The following is a 21,370-nucleotide window of genomic DNA, read 5'->3' on the forward strand; positions in this document are numbered from 1 at the left end:
TTGTAATTTTTTTCCATTGATACAGAGTTCTGGTAATCTGATTTAGCCTGGTGATAATTAATTATGACCACCAAGACTACAAATCTGGTGGTCTCAGTGAAAACTTGTATTTGGATAAAATTTTTGATATCAATTATTCCTACATGTAGGTATAAATAAGATTAGGATTAGGCCAATTTGCACAATGATTCATATGGTTGTATATATCAAATACTGATATACATTGTAATTTTGGCATTCAGGACTGACATGACCTCCAGTTTTTGAGAACTGTTGTTGATAAAGGCAAAATCCTCCCTGAGATGTACATTTATATGTACACATGGGCCAAAAAAAACTAGTGAAGAAAGACATTATTGAAAGATTAAAACAGATAAGATGGAAAATGACATAATTATATATAATAAAAGACAAAAATGTAATGCCAGTAATAAACATGTAGGAGAAGGTAAAGGTTATAAAATTCCCCTTACTGATTTCTTAGAACTTTTGTTTACATCGTATGTTAATGAATTGTTCCTGTTGTCACAAGTAGAGGTGTTGTCCATATAAAGATGATTGTATAATAACAACATCCTGGTCTTTTTATGAGAAATGTTACAAATAGAATGTTTTATTGTCTTATAAAGATTTTAAGATACAAAATTGCACATCGGTGTTAAAATTAGAAAAAATATTTTGTGTTTATATAGATCGTGATTTTACGACAAAGAACTTTTATACAGTAAAAACCTTTAATGCATATTGGTAAATATACAATAAATATAAAAATAAGGAGATGTGATATGATTTTATGGTATGATAAAACAAATTTTCAAAATTGTCACATAAGTATGTTAACATATATATATGTCTCATAAGCTTTTGCATAAAATAAAACACATCTTTCCAGTAGTCATTTATAACTTAATTAACTTTAGAGTCAATTTTTTTTTAAAAAATTTTTATTAATGTTTTTCTAATGTTAGCAATTAGGTAAAAAAGTAGAAAAGTATTGTATTCAATTTCAGTATTGCATGTCATGAATCAGTATCACTTTTGTCAAGTTTCTGCATGATTTTTCATGCAGTAGGAACTGCAATATCCATTGTGAAGTTGACTCACCCTAATTTTGGCATCAAATATCAAAATTGGTATGAAATATTTAAATGTTGACTAAATTATTATTGTTTTCTTGATCAACCTTTAAAACAAAAATTGAAACATTCACATGCAATCAGATTTCATTTAATTTTTGAACAGTATTAATTGTTGTTTCATTCATGACCCTACACAAATAAGTGTCATAGTGACTTAATGATCATTGTTAGTGATTGCAGATCAATCAAATTTGACCACCTTTGCTATTTGCTTCACCAATTCAAACAGTTCATCCTCACCTGTCATAGTTTTTACCAAACTGCTGTAGAAGACCCACAGTCAAGTCATCAATTTTAGAAGCATTAGTGGATCCAGGGGGAGGGGGGGATCCCATTGGTTTGAACCCTCTGATTTTTTAATAAGTTTTTTTTTTTATTTTCAATTATGTGAACATTTTATGGTGTTCCAGGGGTTGTTGTTAGAACCCCCTTTTCAAAATGGCTGGATGTGCACCTGAAAAGTGCAAAGTGAAAAATAACTATTATAGTGATTTTTATGCTCCCCCCAAAAAAGGTGGGAGCATAGAGTCATTGCTTTGTCTTTCCCTCCATCTGTCTGTTCTTCGGTCTGTCCCTCTGTCTTGCTGTGTTATATCCGAAACAAGTGGTTTCTGTATGGTAATTTGATATTACATTGCTTGATTAAAATGAAACTTATACAAATGAAAGATATGGGGAAGGAAAGGAAGCCTGCTGATACTGTCTTCAATAGGCCAAAGTTCAAAGTCACTGACTTTAATAATACAATTATTATGAAAACTTGGTTTCCTGATCGGAACTCTAGTTTCCTTTACCTGATTGGAATAAAACTTGTGTTGATGGAAATATTGGAAGAGAAAATTATTGATTTTGGGGTCAAAAGGTCAAAGTTCAAGGTCACTGTTACCATAAATAAAATTATGGAAAAATTGTTTCCAGATGGTAGCCTGAGATTACCTTGCTTTTAAAATTGGAATGAAACTTATATAGATGAAAGATATTAAGAAGGGGCAGATGCCTGTTTATTTTGCGTACTGACGTTGTTTATCATCTTAATAACGTGTTATAGTATTCTTTTATTTATCTTTATTAATATTACTTTTACTGTTAAGTCAGTTTTTTTGAGATATCCATTTGACGTGACTCTGTGCTTATGTATCCCGTCATACTTTGAACGACAAAATTATTTTATTCATTAATATTACTTTTACTGTTGAGTCTGTTTTTTGTGATATACATTTGACGTGACTCTGTACTTATGTATATCGTCATACTTTGTACCACACAATTATTTTATTTTATTTATTAATATTACTTTTAATGTTAAGTCTGTTTTTTGTTATATCCATTTTACGTGACTCTGTATTTATGTATTCCCTCATACTTTGAACGACAAAATTATTTTATGTCTACCTGTGCGAATTTCAAACGCGCGATTTTACGCCAGTACTTAAAAACTTCCATCCTTTATGGGTGGATTTTACATAGATAAATAAAATCGTATAATATAAGCAAAACGAGGATTTTAAATTTGATGTATGCCTTTTTGTGCTTCTTCCTTACATTTGCTTGTTTTTATAGTGATTAAGATGATAACACAATGTTGACTGCTGTACCCCTATTTTTGACATTTTTACCTATTGTGTCTGTTTGTTTTGTTCACGCATTGTTGTCAATATAATGGAATTTGATGCGACTGTCATACAAGTGAGAGGTTTAGCTAGCTATAAAACCAGGTTCAATCCACCATTTTCTACATAAGAAAATGCCTGTACCAAGTCAGGAATATGAAAGTTTTTATCCATTCGTTTGATGTGTTTGTTTTTTTGATTTTGCCATTTGATTGGGGACTTTCCTTTTTGAATTTTCCTCGGAGTTCAGTATTTTTGTGATTTTACTTTTTATTTTTGGGGTCAATGGGTAAATTTTAAGGATTCATTTCATGGCTTTTTATAATATATTGTAATTGTGGCATAAATTATTGAAATAAAAATCTTTTTGTTAGTCTGATTGATTACAAGATGTGAAAAAGAAATTTTGTTTTTGAAGTGTTTTTATATAAATAAAAAAGTCAGTAGCTTTAATTACAGGAAGAAATTGTTTTTGTCTGAAAAAATATAAAAACTATATATAACATTTAATTAATTTGACATTTAAAATTAGAACACAGAGTAATCCCATGTGAACTAAGTCATCACCCTACACAATGATATACTTCCAAGTAAAGGGACAAAAATGTAACAAGATCCATCAACTGATAAAAAATGATACCTATACATTCAAGTTTAAATGTAACATTGTGTGTGAAATTTAACTAGATGATATGACTTGTTTACAAACATGTTTAGTAAATACATTCGTTTTACAATTACATATTACTGACAAAACCTGTGTTCTTATTTTAAATTTTGACCAAACCTACTTTTATAGTGGTATGTAAAATGGTAAACATCAGTGTTCATATTGAATTACATGTAATGAGGTAACTAAGTTTGAAGGACATAGGTGATTTAAGTTTATGGGACAGTAAATTATATAAGTATTTCTATTTTTAGATCAGGTAACTTCCTGGTTTGTGTATTAAAGATGAAGAAGTCATTTTAATTTGGAAGAACTGAAATATTTTAGTATTCAAACTGTAAGTTTTGGTGAATGCATGTTATTTGAGGATTATATTTTGAGTGGATTAATTTTGATCATCTTGTGAAAGTCGGTGATCATCATCATTACAGATTCACAACTTTAAACTAAATACAGAGTTTGGTAAGTTAATTACTATTGAATTAAAACTGCTGTGCTGTATGAACATGAACACAATTTTATTCTTTAAAATTTGATACACCTGAATATTATACTGGTATATGTTAGCAATTATAAAGAATACAAACTTGTGTGAAAATCTCTTTTAATATTAATATTATACAATTATAGCCTTTGTATGAGGTCGATACAAGGATATATTGACCTGAAAGAAGTATATTGACTGAGGACGAAGTCCGAGGTCAATATACTTCTTTAAGTCGATATATCCTGTATTGACCTCATACATAGGCTATAATTGTTATATTAATAACAATTATAATTGTTATTAATTTCCGACCATATTTGTACCAAAATCGTCATTTAATTTTGTTCGAAATTTATAGATATCATATTGTCTCCTAGACAATAACAACCATAGGGACTTGACTACAGGTCAGATATATAGCCCGTTAATCGTCTACGTACATTTTAAAAACAATATATGCCCCTACTATCAAACACCCATAGGGACTTGACTACAGATCAGATATATAGCCCGTTAATCGTCTACGTGCATTTAAAAAAAAATATGCCCCTATGATAACAACATATTAGTAACTGTTGTTATTTCATCTATCTTTTATGTTTGTTTTTTTTTCACATCTTATGTATTTGAAGATTTTTTTCTTCTTCAAATGATCGATAATAGATATTTTTTTATAAAACTTTAAAAAATATCATGAAATTCAATACATGAAGTTACAAAGTATATCGGTTTTTAAATATTCTAAAAATAACCGTGCAATATGCTTTTTGCTATGCAATATGCTTTTTGCTATGCAATATGCTTTTTGCTATCCGCCGTTTTCTATCTACCTTCGAAAATATAGTTTAACATGTGACTATCCCTGAACGAATCAAAACATTTAAAATATACGAATTAATAATATTATCTGTAATAGTGAAAAATATGGTAAATTTGTTTGAATCAGTTTATCACTTAAATTTCTCAACTAAATTTTTCATCTAATAGAAATAAACAATTGGTACTGTAAATTTATTGCACACTCTCTGAAGAATAGTAAAGGAAAGGGCATTCAAAACATATTTCTTAATATAGTTCCTGAACTATTGGAATACTTAAGTGTCATAAAAAGATTAATCTTCTCAAAGTCTACTATTAGTTACATCAACTGAACAAAATTAGTTATACATGCATTGCTGATTCAGATAACCTTACACATATCTATTTTTGGTATTAATTTTTTTGAACTTCAAATGTACATTCATGACATTGTCTGTCAATCTAAAATTAAATATTGAGCAACAACAATCTATTTTAAAATCTTGGAGTTTTGGAATAGTAATTTTAAAGAAATATCAGCTCTAGTCTATTGCTCAGTTACTAATGAGTGAGAATATTAACTGGCTATACTTAGGCTTCATTCTTTGGAAACAACACAGTTATTTGAAGAAAAAGCAACATACATTATATATCTTTATTTCCTCCAATAATATTTCAACTTAAAATATGCCCTAAAAGCACCCTTGCCAGGTTAATTTTGGGAGACGTAAATCCTAGTTCCAAGTCTATCTATTTAGGTTGCATGTTCTACAAGGATAATTGATAAACTTTATTTGATTTAGAAGAATCTTTGATTGGTAATTTCTTCAGTTTCTAAAGATGAAAAACAGGGAATATTATTTGACCAACATATGAAATTGCAATTTAATTTAAACAATGATGTTGTGCAAATTAAGGGACCAACTGTCACTGACTAAAACCACCCAATTTATCCACTAAAAAATGCTTTTCTTCCTAAAAAACTACAGTAAATTGTACTATCTGCAATACTGCTACATCAAGGTTTTTTGTTCATAACATACCTACCGTGTAAATATGATTTCAATTCCTTCAACTACTATTCCAATCTTTTCATCAGTGATTTCAATCTTCTTGATTACATAAGCTTTGTCCCTTTGAAATAGAAATATATGGAAAATAACATTGTTAACAATCTCATGTCTACATTTCTTGTAGATTATCTATGAAAGTTTAAAGAACCAAACAAAAATTTTTGGGAAAATATTGCATTTGGACAGATACAATATGTGCAACGAGCCATCGGCATAGGACATTGGAATACTGTTCTTTTATTACCGTAAATTTATTATGGAGGTAATAATTGCTCAATTTTAACAATGTTTGACAATTAAAATTCTGAAGAATGCACTTATAATAATTTATTAGGGAAAAAAAAAAAGTACATTAACAGAATTATCTCATATTTCAAATACACCATAACTGTTGAATTTAAAAAAAGCAGATAGATTTGAACAGTTGCAGATACATATGTACAACTTGGGAGTGATTTGGATGTCACATATGTTAATTTAGCCAAAACCTTTTGGAAGTTAGCCTCTTTTTGATAAAACACAGAAAAATCTCCCTTTTGACGTCTGTTTTATAACGTTAAAGTCAAATTTTGTCATCAAGACATATGACTAATATTAGAAAAATAAAGCCCTCTGTTAGTTTTATATTGCAGATTTTACTTTACTAAGGATTTTAAAATCACTTTTAGCTCTTTATCTTGAGTACCAGGTGAAGGTACATGTAAATGTCATGTTTTGTACAATTTGGATGAATCTAAATATGATAGCTAAGCTTGTAATAAAGATATCATGTTTGTCTCGCCTTGATGGAGTCAAAAAGCGAGACATAGGTATGCTGTTTCCAGTGTCATGGGCGTCGTCAACAACAATGTATTAGTTTGTGATTAGGTCAGTTTAATGAGAACCACTAGTGGTATATAGGTCAATAATATTAGGTATGTAGTTGTATTAGCATTGGCACATCTCATTGCCATGGAGATTATTTGGCCCCTCCCCCTCAGTCATTGTCTATTGACTGTGAAACATTTGGTTAGTTTACATGTATTAGTTTGTGATTAGATCTGTTTATGGGGAACTTCTAGTGGTAGGTCAATGGTATTTGGTACATGTATGCAGTTGTATTTACATTGGCACATCTCATTTCCATGCAGATTGTTTGGTCCTGTACCTTCAGTCATGATCATGGTTCATTGTTTTTGAATATTTTGCATAACTTACATGTTAAAGTCTTGCTTTTTTAATTATTAACTTTTGCATTTTACTATCAAAATAACAAAAAGGCAAGACATATCTCTGTGTTAAGAGTTTTTTACTTTATGATGTTTTAATGAAATAATTTGCTTAAAACGTGTGTTGGGGGAAAAACATGGTCTACTATCTGCAGTTTAATGTTGTACCATACTTTGATAACTAAGCATGAAACCCTACAAGAATATAAGCGGAAAGTAGGTGGAGCTTAGCTGTGGTAAATGTTCAATTTGGTATTATTCCATGGCTGAAGCTCCACCCTGTTTTCTGAAAAATAACCTCCTCTCAACTATATAGGAAACTGAACAAAGATTAAATGGAAATTAAAATCCATTTGTTATATTTTTGTAGTCTTTAGTGTTTGGTAATAATCCTTAAAAATTTGATTTGTTGCCACTCAAGAATTTGTAGAAAGATATTTTTAAATTTTTTAAATGAGAACCATTAACCAACCCTTCAAAAAATAAGGAAAAAAATATTGTGTAGTGTTTTTAGCTCACCTGGCCCAAAGGGCCTACTAAGTGAGTTTTTCTCTTCACTTGGCGTTCGTTGTCCGTCGTTGTCCATCATCTCTGTCTATTAACTTTTACAAAAATCTTCTCCTCTGAAACTACAGGGCAAAATTTAACCAAACTTGGCCACAATCATCATTGGGGTATCTAGTTTAAAAAATATGTCCGATGACCCCGCCTGCCAACCAAGATGGCAGACATGGATAAAAATAGAACACAGGGGGTAAAATGCAAGTTTTGTCTATTATTTTGAAAACCGTTATAAATAGAGAAAATCTGACAGTAGCAGAAATGTTCAAAATGTTGAGCTCTACCAATTGTCCATATATGTCAAAACTGTCAATCAACTTCTTATAGGAGTCATTGCCCTTAAATGACAAATTTTACCATTTTTTTTCCATTTTTTGTTGAGCCTCCTACTTTTGTTGCAAAAGTGAGACATAGCGATCCTACATTCTATTGTCGGCGGCGGCGTCCACAAATATTCACTCTGTGGTTAAAGTTTTTGAAATTTTAATAACTTTCTTAAACTATACTGGATTTCTACCATACTTGGACAGAAGCTTGTTTATGATCATAAGATAGTATTCAGAAGTAAATTTAAAAAAAAAAAATCCTGTTTATCCATATTTTACTTATAAATGGACTTAGCTTTTCTGCCAGTTAACATTACATTCACCCTGTGGTTAAAGTTTTTAAAATTTTAATAACTTTCTTAAAATATCTTGGATTTCTACCAAACTTGGACAGAAGCTTGTTTATAATCATAAGATAGTATCCAGAAGTAAATTTAAAAAAAAAAATCCTGTTTATCCGTATTTTACTTACATGACTTATAAATGGACTTTACTTCTGCCAGTTAAAACATTACATTCACTCTGTGGTTAAAGTTTTAAAATTTTAATCACTTTCTTAAACTATCCTGGATTTCTACCAAACTTGGACAGAAGCTTGTATATGATCAAAAGCTAGTATCTAGAAGGAAATTTTTACCAAACTTGGACAGAAGCTTCTTACAATGAAAACATAGTATCTAGAGGAAAATATTTAATAATTTTTTCCCCATTTTTGTTGAGCCTGCAACTTTTTTACAAGCATAACCTTTTTCATACATTTCAAAGGTTTTATTTCATTAACTATAAATCTATTATGTGCATTCCCCTATCACACTGAAAACATAGACAACAGCAAAAGTAGGCGAGACACTGGGTTCCGAGGAACCCTTACAAATTTTTGCCTATTATCTTAAAACTATAATAGATAGAGAGAAACTTTAAATTGCAAAAAAGATCAGCAAGACAAGTTCTACAAATAAGTTTTAACATGGTCGAAATCGTCACCCGACTCCTTATTAGAGTTATTGCCCTTTGATGATGATCTTTACCAATTTTTGCGTTTTTGCCTTATATCTTAAAAATTATAATAGATAGATAGAAACTTAAATAAGCAAAAATGATCAGCAAGACAAAATATACAATTAAGACAAGATAGAGGAAATCGTCCGACGACTTCTTATTGGAAATATTGCCCTTTAATGACAATTTTTACCATTTTATTTGCGTTTTGCCTTACATGATGAAAATTATAATAGATAAATAGACACTTTAAATCACAGAAATGGTCAGCAAGTCAAGAGGTACTAACAAGTCAAATTTTGTTGATATAGGTAGTAGACTGTCACTCTTTATATATAGGAGTGATTGCCCTTAAATGAGGATTTTTTTTACCCTCTTTTGTGTTTTGAGCAAAAACTAAAGAAGATAGAGAGAAACTAAACAGACTTAATGATCAGCAATACAAGATCAACAAAACAGAGATTTTTGTCATGAATTCTATTCTCGTCTACAATGTTGGAGAGTGTCCTTTGTTAATTAAATATGCACATAGACCAAGGTGAGCAACACAGGCTATTTAGAGCCTCTAGTTTTTAATTAATACATAAATGTAGTTATAGTAATCTTTTTAAAATTTTACTGTATGAAAATTATTAAATCAAATAAAATAATGAACCTGTTTGTATAAAAAGCTTAATAGGTAAATTTATGCTCTTAAATTCCAAATGAAATGAACATGAACAACTTGTAAGATAAAAATATTTGCACAATTTCTTTAAAATTAACAATGAAATAAGACTTAACGTCATCATGGTCATTAGAATAATGTTTAATATCCTTATTACAAATCTGCTTGTGTGCCAAACTACCATCATGACCATTGTAAGTCCATTGCAATGCTTGCGCTATCCTCCATCTTATCCAGTGTCTAATATTAGATCAAACTGTCAATCATTAGGTCTTTCCAATTTTCCGTGGAAAGCCCTTTTGAATTTGTTCTGATTATTATTTTTTCTTCCGGCTAATTTTTTTCTTGCGCAGTATTGTTGTTTCACAAGATGTCGCTTAGATATTTGATATATGATATCGAACAGTTTATACGCTTTTGAAACTGATCCTGTTTTACCGAACACTTTTTCTTGTAATAGTTATTTCCCCAAACACTGTTTTTCTTGTGGCCACTACTCCTTCCCAACTGTAAAAGAAACCGGTAAATTTATTTTACCAAATTGCTCGCTATATCTTCAGGATATGGAGAATAGTTTGACCAAAGAGATCTGGAGACTTGATATGAGAGTTGTTTCCCCTTATCAATTTGATATAAGTTATATGCATTCGTTACTGATGAACCATAAGTGATAGAGACCTAGGGTCTTTTGATTTGAGGTCCTTGGTCCAAAACAAAAATTAGGTCAAGGTCAAAGGTCAAGGTCTTATTCTAAATTTTTATGCCCCTGCTGCTAAGCGAAGGGGGCATTCAGTGTTACCCTTGTCCGTCCGTCCTAACATTCGTACGTCTGTCCATACGTACATTGTCTCAAAATAGGTTTCTGTTCTCTTCGATAAAATTTAGTTTGCCTCAACCAAATGTTATGAAACATATACACAATGCTTATTACCATAAAACACAGATCAAGTTCGATTTGGGTGGCGTCACTTTTACAGTTCACTAGTTATGTCCTTTATAACGTTATATGCAAGAGGGGGTATGATCTGTGTCCCATGGACACATTGTCCATTTATTTGATTATGGCTTATTAACACTTTTAAAAACCGTATAAGATATTGACAAAATATTTTTACTAAATTGTTAGTTGCGACATGTCGTAACACATTAATTTTGGTTGAAAGGGTACATTGACATTTAATGGGAGTTTTATCACTTCTTGTATTTAAAATCACATGTATGGGGATATAACTCATTAACCATATATAATAAAAACCTAGGGGTCCTTGCTTTATGACCTTGAAATTGAAATCAAGGTCAAAGTTTAATTTGACTTTCTAGATTTTGTTTTTTGCTGCAACTTTAACTTCCAATTGGTGCATGATAAAGTCATAGGATCTTTTACATTGGGTTGCAGATGTGACCTTTTGTAAACCAGAAGAAGCCATTTTTGCATTATCTTCATGTAAAAAGTACTAGAACTTTAATTTTTTGGAATCAGTGTGAAGTCAGATTCAAATGAACCGGAAGTGAAATTTTGTAAACTGGAAGTACCTATTTATCTACCTTGTTTTTTGCAAAAGTATATAGAAATCATATATTTTTTGAAACAGCATAAATCATTCTATTATCTGACACTAGAATTGACATTTTAAACCAAAAGCTTATATTTCCCTACCAAAACATGTGCATTTTGGGTGGAAAGACCTTCAATTGTTTTCTTAACAATTATTTTAAAATTTTATTTATATTACAAATTATATATACCACGTGTCTAACCACTACAAACCAGTAAAAGTCTGAAATGGCCTATATTTGTACTCGACTGAACTGATTTTTACTCGACCAGTCTGAATTGGTCTGAAATTTACTTGATATTACTCGACTGTAGTCTGAACCATACTAAACAGTCTGAACTTGTACTCGACCTTTACTCGACCAGTACTTAACCATTTTATACGAGTCTGAACCATACTCGACATAGTCTTAACCATTCTCGACCAAGTCTGAACCATGCTCGACCTAGTCTGAACCATACTCGACCTAGTCTGAACCATACTCGACCAAGTCTTAACAAACCTAGACCTATTTTTTGTATCTATCTATATTATTTTTTCATTAATTTAGGAACTGTTATTCATATATATATATATATATATATATATAAAATGTATATCACATTTCAAATTAAAATAAAACAAGGTGATCAAATTTCTGGTTGGATTAAAAAAATATCATGTAATAAATTAAGTTCGTTAAATGAATTTTCATATACATGATATCATGTTCACATTGATTTATGCATCAAAAATACTATAACTTTCAACCATTATTCAAATATCTTAAATGTTATTCAATTTTTTTTTTATTAAAATATATATAAAATAGTATATAAAGCAACTTAATAAATTAGAATTGACACCTTTGTTTTGTAAAATCAAAAATTTAATCTAATAATAATAATAAAACTTTCATCTTTTTATCCTTGATAACCTTTTAAAAAAGGAAATGTATTCCAAAGTTGCAGTAGAAATTTATTTTAATTAAATTTAAATACGTTTTGTCAAAATTAAAGACATGGCATACAAGAAGCAGTTTAATAAGGTTTAATGGTTTAATTACCTCAGTACAGGTGTTTTACAGGTAAAAAGAAAACCATATTTTTCTTAAACTCGTGTATTACTTATCTAGTGAATTCAAAGGCCTTGTTATTTAAGTTTTACAGGATGATGTAATTTTCAATGGATGTTATTTAAAATTTATTACTCTCTGACCAGGTGTGATCTTTTTAATCAGTGTGCGTCAAGCAGGATGTATTACTTTATAGTTTACCCCTAATCAGAAGAAAATTTTTATTCATTTCTTGAATTTTTTATCCCTTTTAAAAAATATATATATCCCAAATTATGAATAGGAATAGATATATTTCTAATATAAGGTTAAACAATGTCAGTGATTTTGTTGGCTGTTGTTACCTCATTAAAAAGATAGTTATATAACTATTGTATATAACCATGAAACCTAAGTCCAGAAAGTCACAGGACAAAAAGTCACAGGACAGAAAGTCACAAATTTGATAGGACAAAAAGTCACAAATAATTTGTATACAATTGATTGAATATTTATGAGAAAGATCTTGAAATGTTTACTTTTTATGACACATATTCATTTTACAGTTTAGGAAATTGTTCATAAGACTTAATTTGATAAATAAAGATTTATAAAATTTTAATCATGCAAAGGATATAGTTCTTGGCACCATGAAGCCATTTAAGTACCAAGACATTGTAACATTTTGTTTCTTAACAATTATTTGATCATTATTGATATTGTTTCAAGAAAAATACAAAAATGTTTTTTTAAAAATAAGTGTTCTATTGTTCAAAGAAAAATAACCTCAAAACTGAATTGTGACTTTTTGTCCTGTGACTTTCTGCCCTACATTCGTTTTTATTTAGGAATTTAGGAAAATCAAGTTTTGTTTAAAAAAAAAACACATGCCAAACAAAAAGCACCTTATTTTTAATAAGGTTTTATAACCCTCAGTATAGGTGTGGTTTTCAGGTAAAAAAAGTCTTTTATTTAACAAGACTCAGACTTTAAAATTAGATACTTTAACTATCTCGATTTGCCAAATCTAAGAGAATCATGTATTATTAAAGAATGTAAAAAATGTTTTTATATATATCTTTATTTAATTGTGGCTGTTGTCATGTAAGTTAAAGAGAAAGTTATTTAAACAATCAAAATTATAAAGAAGAGGTTATTTGGTCAAGTATGGTTCAGACTGGTCGAGTATTGTTCAGACCTTTGGTCGAGTATTGTTCAGACCTTTGGTCGAGTATGGTTCAGACTGAAAAAATAGGTCGAGAGCTGGTCGAGTACTGGTCCAGACTGGGTTAAGACTGTTTCAGACTGGTCGAGTAATAGTTTAGACTATTTTCAATAGCAAAGATAAGGGTCAAGTACAAATCAGTACAGTCGAGTATGGTTAAGACTGGGTCGAGTAATATTAAGTAAAATTCAGACCAATTCAGACTGGTCGAGTAAAAATCAGTACAGTCGAGTACAGATATAGGCCATTTCAGACTTTTACTGGTTTGTAGTGAACTCATTAACAAATTAAAACAAACTCAACCTTCAGATTCGTTTATTTAAATATATTAACTCGTTATAAAGAACCATAATAAGTACTTGTAATTGATGTCCAGAGTTTCAAATTTAATGTTAATGTTGCACATCCTAGATGTAGCTTGATGTTAATATTGTCAAAAAAAGTTCAGATATGTTTATCTATTATGATAAATGATATTGATTTTTTCTTGTTTCAAACATTTATATGAGTTAATTTGCAAAATTCTTTGGGCCAATTTGTTGCAGTCATAACATGATTCAATTTAGTATTTTGGTTTTTGAAAGGTTATTTGGTTTAAAACTGGTTTCGATTAAAAACAGTTTTGAAACCAAGAGCGAATTTAGTGCAAGTCAAACCGGTTTGGGTTCAGGTTTAGAGGTCAGAAAACCAGTTTACGGTTTAGAAAAAAACAGTTTGTAACTACACCATGGTTTCCTTAATTTTGGTGAACGCATGGTTTCATTACTTAACATGGCTGACATTCTTATGATGATAGATTTGTTAGTACAAAGTGAAGATGAGAGCGCAGATACATGGTTAAGGCAAATTAATCACCATTTTGTACACAGAACATTTCAGTTTACATTTTTGTTGACTAAAAAATTCATTGAGAAACGTAGAAAATAGCCAGAATGAAAGAGTTTGTTGAAAAGTACTTCCATTGTATTCCCCTGATGACTTTAGACAACGTTACGGAATGAGCAGATCCACATTTGACCGAGTAGTCAATCATTTTTCCCATAGATTAGTTGTTGGATATGGGAGGCATTATGAAAGTGTCTATAGAGAAACAGCTGTTAATATTCATTAGATATGCCTCTTCCCAACAAACATTGAGAGAAATAGCCGAGAACTTTGGCGTATGTGAGGGTACTGTTCATGCCATTATCCATAGAACACTGTCAATTATTTGTTCTTATATGCTACCCGATTTGATTAAATGGCCTACCGGATTGAAAGTCCAAGAAACTGTCAGCACAAAGGTTTTCCTGGTGTCATAGGTGCTATTGATGGTTCACATATACCTATTAAAACACCTACAGTCGATGCTGAACAATATTATAACCGCAAAAAATTTCCATCTATTGTACTGTAGGCAGTTTGTGACCAGAATTTACATTTTCTGGATGTTTTTTGTGGATGGCCGGATTCAGTTCATGATTCTAGTGTTTTGAAAAAGTCTCCTGTGTTTGGCAAAGTATTTGCAAATAAGGATGAACTCTTCCCCGCAAACACTCATTTGATTGGAGATTCCGCATATGGATTAACTGAATGGCTATTGACACCTTTCAAAGATTTTGGGAACCTATCCTGTGATCAGAAACGCTACAATTTCGTCCACAGTTCAACAAGGATGTGTATTGAAAGGGCATCCGGGGCACTAAAGGGTAGATTTAGACGTCTAAAGTACATTGACATGCTTGATGTGTGTGAGGCAGTAAAACTGGTTTTAAGCTGTTGTGAGTTACTTGAAGTTTGTTTACTTAACTGTGATGAATTTGAGGAGTATATCCAAGAAGGGTTAAAAGACAATGAAGAAATCAATGACTTTCAGGACGTTTTGCGTAGGACGGCTACTGCAGAACAAAAACGTCAGTTAATTGTGAACATGCTCAAATAGATACCTTACTGTTTGATATTAAACTTTAGTGACTACCTTTACTCATATGCATTACTTTTGATAAAACTATCATTGAAATTTCCGTATTGAGGTTTATCTGATACATACATGTATTAAATCATAAAAAAATACTCACTTTTAAAGTGTTTTTGTTGTTGCTATAAGAATATACATGTAAAAATGAAGTAAATGTAAGCAAATATAGGCAACCGTACACCAGTCAACAATGAAAAAAGCCATACCGTATAGTCGGCTATAAAAGGCCCCGACTGACATGAAAAATGGGAAACAATCCAAACAAACAAATAAAGGGCCTTATCTATAACAAGACTATTACGAAAAACTCATATGACACAAATGAACCAATGAACAACAGGAACAGGCACACAAAGAATGTGGTTAAACATATAAAAGTCCTTTTAATATATGCTTTAAAGTCACATATATATAAACGTACAAACATCGACAAACTTAAAAGTCACATAATAGTGATAAAGGTTACGCTTCTTTTCTGGTAATAATAAAATAAAAAATCAATGAATAAAACATACAAAATATCACATTTCAGATAACAAGTATTGATGAATCAATAAGGTCTACTTTTTCATAAAGGAGATAATCTCGGACATAAGTTCCAATTTTTTTTCTTCTTTCTTCTTTTGTCCTGCTGTTGCTGTTTCAGCTCTGACAAAAGCTCCTGTTGTTCTTTCTTGAATTCCTCGTGCATAGTCTCCATGAACTGCAACATTTCCATTTGTGGCCCATTCTTTATCCTCTTCTTGCATGAATTCTGAGATTCAGGTGATTCTATCGAATCATTACCCCTTTTTTCTCCCTAACTGCTTTGACATTCATTATTTATACAATCAATATCGCTTCTTTTGTCTTCAGGAATTAACGATTGGTTTGATGCCGTTTGACTCATTGAGCCAAAGGTAAATGCTGGCTTTACATTTGCCTTGTGTCCATAGGCTTCCTCCATCTCTTTGAAGAATGCAGATTCTTTTGCATCATTCCCACTTATTGAATTATGGTCCACAGTATCGCGGAAGGATTCTGTTAGATTCTCCACTTTTGTTCACACTGCAGATATGTGAAATTATTTCCAAATTTGTTTGTGTCTTCTGCTATATTCTGCCAGATGACCTTTTTTTTACTACCTTGTTTGCTAAATTTGCCTTCATATGCAACATGAAGATCTATAAGCTTTTTCACTTCTGCTGACATCCACAGCTTACCAGATGAACCTGACAGAGATACACCAGATGTTGCTGGTTTATTTTGAAGTTCTGCTGATGTACCTTTCGACTGTGCTTCTCCTGATGCTCCAGGTGTAGACTGTGCTTCTCCTGCTGTACAAGGTTTCGACTGTGGTTCGCCGGATGTTCCAGGTCTAGACTGTGCTTCTATGGATGTTCCTGGTTTTAGATGGTGCTGCTCCAGATGTACCGGGTCTAGACCAAATTATACCAGTAGTTTCTGTTTTTTCTGTACTGCTGTCTTCATGATACTCTGAAACAAAAAAATCAAACATGTAGTACAACTATTTAAATGAAATGCAGAAAAAGGGGAATGGAGGGTTGAATTTCTAGAAAAATACAGAAAATATGTGTCAATATGGACTCATATCATGCCCCATCCCAATAGCTACCCGTCCAGAGCCAAAACTTGGACACTTTCAAAAAATATATCAAAAACATAAGGGAGCTCTGTTTGAACAAATCTTTCTAAATTTATCATACGACATAAGAATTCTAGGACCAATTGTTTGGCTTATCAATGGCCCTGTTTCTCACTTCTCACTCAAAGAGAGCCTCGTTTGTTCACTATAAGCATTGAGTCAAAAATAGTAAGTAACTAGAACTATGATCACGCTCACTTAGGATTACCCTGTCCCCCTTTTTTTTCTCTAAATTAAATTATCTCGTCTTCCAAATGTCTGAACATGATAATATTTCTTTGTGCAAAGCTACATATAGTATACTATCCTTATGTAAAGTTTAAAATCCATAGAACAGTTTAAGAGGAGTTGCGCTTACGAGTCTATTACCGTATATTGCAGTAAGTTCGATTATTTCCCCTTAATCACTAAGGACTGGGATTATATTTCTTCCTGCGCATCCTCAGGTGGGGCACTACAACTGTGCAAAGTTTCACCAGTGTACATCAAGTCGTTTTGGAGGAGATGCGCTTACAATGTACATGGATGGACAGACGGTCGGACCATGGTAAACCTTAATTATCATTCGCTAGCGCCTGGGACATAAAATGTGTAACGAAAATATTTGTTGGACGAACAGGGAGAATGGGGATATAATAAGTACATGTATACTCAGTGTGACCTATTCTAAAAGTGTAACATAATATAGCGTTCTTAATTTAAATAAAGACTTTACATATTAAAAACATAAATACCTGTTAAATTGTTGTTGTTATTTTGATCAAATGGGTGACACCTTTCTTCTGAAAGAAAAAAGTAAATATGTATGGTTTTCGGTATTTTCACATGTTTTATGCGCTTGTACTGCCTGGCATTGAGTCTTCAGGCGCATTTCACCCATTCCAGTATGAATTTCGTATTAAAGCAGTTTGAGCATCCCATTTTCAAGTGTGCGATTTTATTTGTAAACATTCGTTTATCAAGCACAGTTAATACTGTCGCTAACACTTTACAAGTTTTAAGAAAAAAAATATGTGCTATAATATATGTGAGATTTACATAGTCTAAATGCTTTAAATATTGAATTATTCTTCACATCAATCTATGCTACCAGACATCGTAAACGTAATACAGAAATAAGTCATTGTGGTGTCACTTCCGAAAATACTTATATACGGAAAATGTAAAATATGTTTGTACGAGTTTGAGAAACAGGCGGAGAGCGAGGCTCGTCGAGCTTTTCTCCTGTTTTGTAGCGAGTACAAATAAATTTTATATCTCCAACAATGTACATATATTGTTTTTATCCTGTAATGTAACCCCTGCACTTTAAGGTTCAGTTATTTAAATCCAAATAGTGGCCTCTGATTTTTTCCATAGGGGGTTAACTTGGTAGGGGTGTGCCATTTTTGCCTAACAAATGTACTCATTTTTATATAACATTCACTGAAATTCAGTATCTTTATTTCGTCGCTGCGGTTCCAGGATGTCGTATGTCATTTTACCCTACTTTTTAGGACAGGCTTAAAACTATTTTCATAACAATATCAAAGTGTCGTATGTCAGAAACATGCTATGACAAATTGTCTTAAGTTCACAAAACTTCTAGTAACATGCTTCTTTAATGTTTAATTGTTAAAATTAGTTGTTTTTATCTTTTTTATGTGCATTTGATCACACTGTGTAAGCAACGAGTACACAATTTGAAGACAAAATCATGATATAAAAAATATACAGTGATTTATATAAATATACAATATACAAAGAATGATATATATACAATATTTTTATTAATATGACCCATGCTTATATAAGTACTAAATGTATATCATCACCCATAATTCACAACTATACAGCTAGCTCTCAGTAAGGGAGCAACTATTTGATTTTTATACGACTGCAAAAAAGCTTTGCGGCCGTATATTGGTATGACGTTGGCGTCGTCGTCGTAGTGGTCATCATCGTCGTCGTCGACGTCGTCCGAAGACACATTGGTTTTCGCACTCTAACTTTAGTTTAAGTGAATGGATCTCTATGAAATTTTACCATAAGGTACAATACCACAAAAGGAAGGTTGGGATTGATTTTGGGGGTTATGGTTATAGTTAAGGAATAAGGGGCCAAAAATAAGCATTTTTGTAACTTTCAGACATAACTTGTGTGTTAGTGTATGGATCTCTCTGACATTGTACCACAAGGTTCCATATCACAATGGGATACTGGGATTGATTTTGGGGATAATTGCCTCAAAATTTAAGGAATTAGGGGCCAAAAAAGGGGCAAAAAACAAGCATTTTTCTAGTTTCATGACAATAACTTGTGTGTAAGTATATGGATCTTTCTGAAATTGTACTACAAGGTTCCATATCTCAAAGGGAAAGCTGGAATTGAGTTTGGGGGTAATTGCCCAAAACGTTTAGGAATAAGGGGCCAAAAAGGGGCCAAAAATAAGCATTTTTCTAGTTTCCAGACAATAACTTGTGTTCAAGTGTATGGATAACGTGGACCGCGAAGAAGACCCAAAAATTTAACTGTTACACAAAAAACAATATTCACATTACTGTTTGCTCAACATGGGTTCAATTAAAGCAAAAAATTATTTGTGTACAATGTGTTATTTGTACAATAGTTGGCTGATTTCAGCAGAAAAAAGTTTATGCAGACCTAATATAAGTCTGTTTTCAGGATGTCAAATATATGAATTTGTGGCAAATTAGAGCTCCAGTATATAAAAGAGTCGTAATATCTATACATTCATAAATAAATGAATTCTATAGCGATACTTTATGGTGAAATACTCCAATTAATTTGTATAGTAGCACTTAATTATCCATCTTATTATATATATCATCAGTATATATATGAATTGTTCCATGTCAATATGTGAAAAAGTTATAATTCAAGCGGGACCCCTGTACCAAACTGATGAAGTGACACCCCTCCCCACCCCCCCCTGAAATGTGTTACCTGATGATTAAACCTACCTATGGGATATGAACATATAAGCTTGTCCAGATTAGCCCAATCAACCAAGACATTTACAATCCATGGGTGTACTTCTTCTATTACATCTTTCCCAACATCATCAAATTCTTCAGTATGTGGTCATACACAGTCTCTGAGTATTTTTTGGTTATTACAGGAATGTCCGCAACACATATTTTCTTTCTTATCTTGCTGGCACTTTCTTTTGTATCACATACCTAGCTTTTGTGGTACAAGAGTAGAAATAGGACCGACAGGAATATCTAGTTCTCCTGAATGAAATAATGCCAACATGTACTCAAATAATTCAAATTGACATATAGTATGCCTTGAAAAAAGACATAAATGTATAAGACCTTTTTTTCAATAGAGGGCCCAGCTAGGGTCAAAGTGTTCACATATAGAATTACGATGTCGCCACTATAACATCTTTATATGTATACAAAATGAATTCAATAACATATAATATCTAAAATATTTTAATCAAACAAAGGAAATATCTGTTACCATCCCGAACACATGTTTTGGACACGTGGACAGACGGATGGAAGGACGGACAAAGCTATTACGACATACTCCCAACTTCTTTTCGGAGAGCATAATATCCTATCAGTTATATGATCCAAGATATTATGTATTTTGATGGTACTTTGGAGAAATAATGGTAATATAAATGTCAGTGAAAGTAGAAAAAAATAATTAATTTTATTTTCTATTATGATTTTGAAAATAATGTGTGTCCCTTCGTCCCATGTAAAAACCTGCCCCTCCCACCCCAAAAAAGACAAATGGTTGGTATCACAAAAAAATATCAATTCTTATTTGCTCAATTATAGATTGAAAACAGTAAGTCCGTGGATTTTATAAACATAAACTGGAATGAACATTCATGGAATGACGTTTACCTTCTGCACACATGGGTCACTCTAGTTAAAATCAGATAAATGGTGCAGTTAGCATTATAATCAACTCACTCGATTCACATATTGCCAATAATTCGACCCATTCAAATACTAAGTTTATGAAAAGAAATCGTGACCCATTAGCATATATATGTATTTATGCTTAAAAACGTCCAATTAAGAGATAAAGTCAGAAATTTCCGACCCAATAATATATTTTGAATGAAATTTCCGTCTCAGTCGTATATTTTTGGCGTAAATTTCGGATCCAGTCATATATTTAACAAGTTGAAAAGGGGACCAATTCCATCGGGCCTGCATGATTGAATTAACCATAAATCATGTTTACCAGAAGTGACCCCATGTTTTTGTACAACTTGTATCATTGGACAAGGGTAAAACATGTTAACTACATCCGAATCAATATCGTACTTGTACATGTTCAAATGATAAAACTTTTTAAAAATCAAACTACATTTATAGATATAGTAATCTTCTAAATGGTGCATTGTAGATCTTGCAGTGTGCTTTGTTTTTGTTTAATTATCAT

At 31.6% G+C, this 21,370-nt stretch overlaps 1 protein-coding gene across 9 annotated transcripts in view; it reads left to right on the forward strand.

The window, feature by feature from the left end:
• LOC127701000 (plexin-A2-like) overlaps positions 1-21,370 on the forward strand; it is a 233,481-nt gene that overhangs the window by 26,915 nt on the left and 185,196 nt on the right. For 8 of the 9 annotated variants that reach the window (XM_052204765.1, XM_052204785.1, XM_052204793.1 and 5 more), the window contains exon 2: positions 3,674-3,881. The gene's annotated coding sequence lies outside the window, so the exon portion shown is untranslated. Of the gene's footprint in view, positions 1-3,673; positions 3,882-5,923; positions 6,040-21,370 lie in introns of those variants that run through there. The other variant, XM_052204769.1, reaches the window with a different exon arrangement.

The sequence above is a fragment of the Mytilus californianus genome, unplaced genomic scaffold, assembly GCF_021869535.1.
Source record: "Mytilus californianus isolate M0D057914Y unplaced genomic scaffold, xbMytCali1.0.p SCAF_1, whole genome shotgun sequence".
NCBI classification, from domain to species: domain Eukaryota; kingdom Metazoa; phylum Mollusca; class Bivalvia; order Mytilida; family Mytilidae; genus Mytilus; species Mytilus californianus.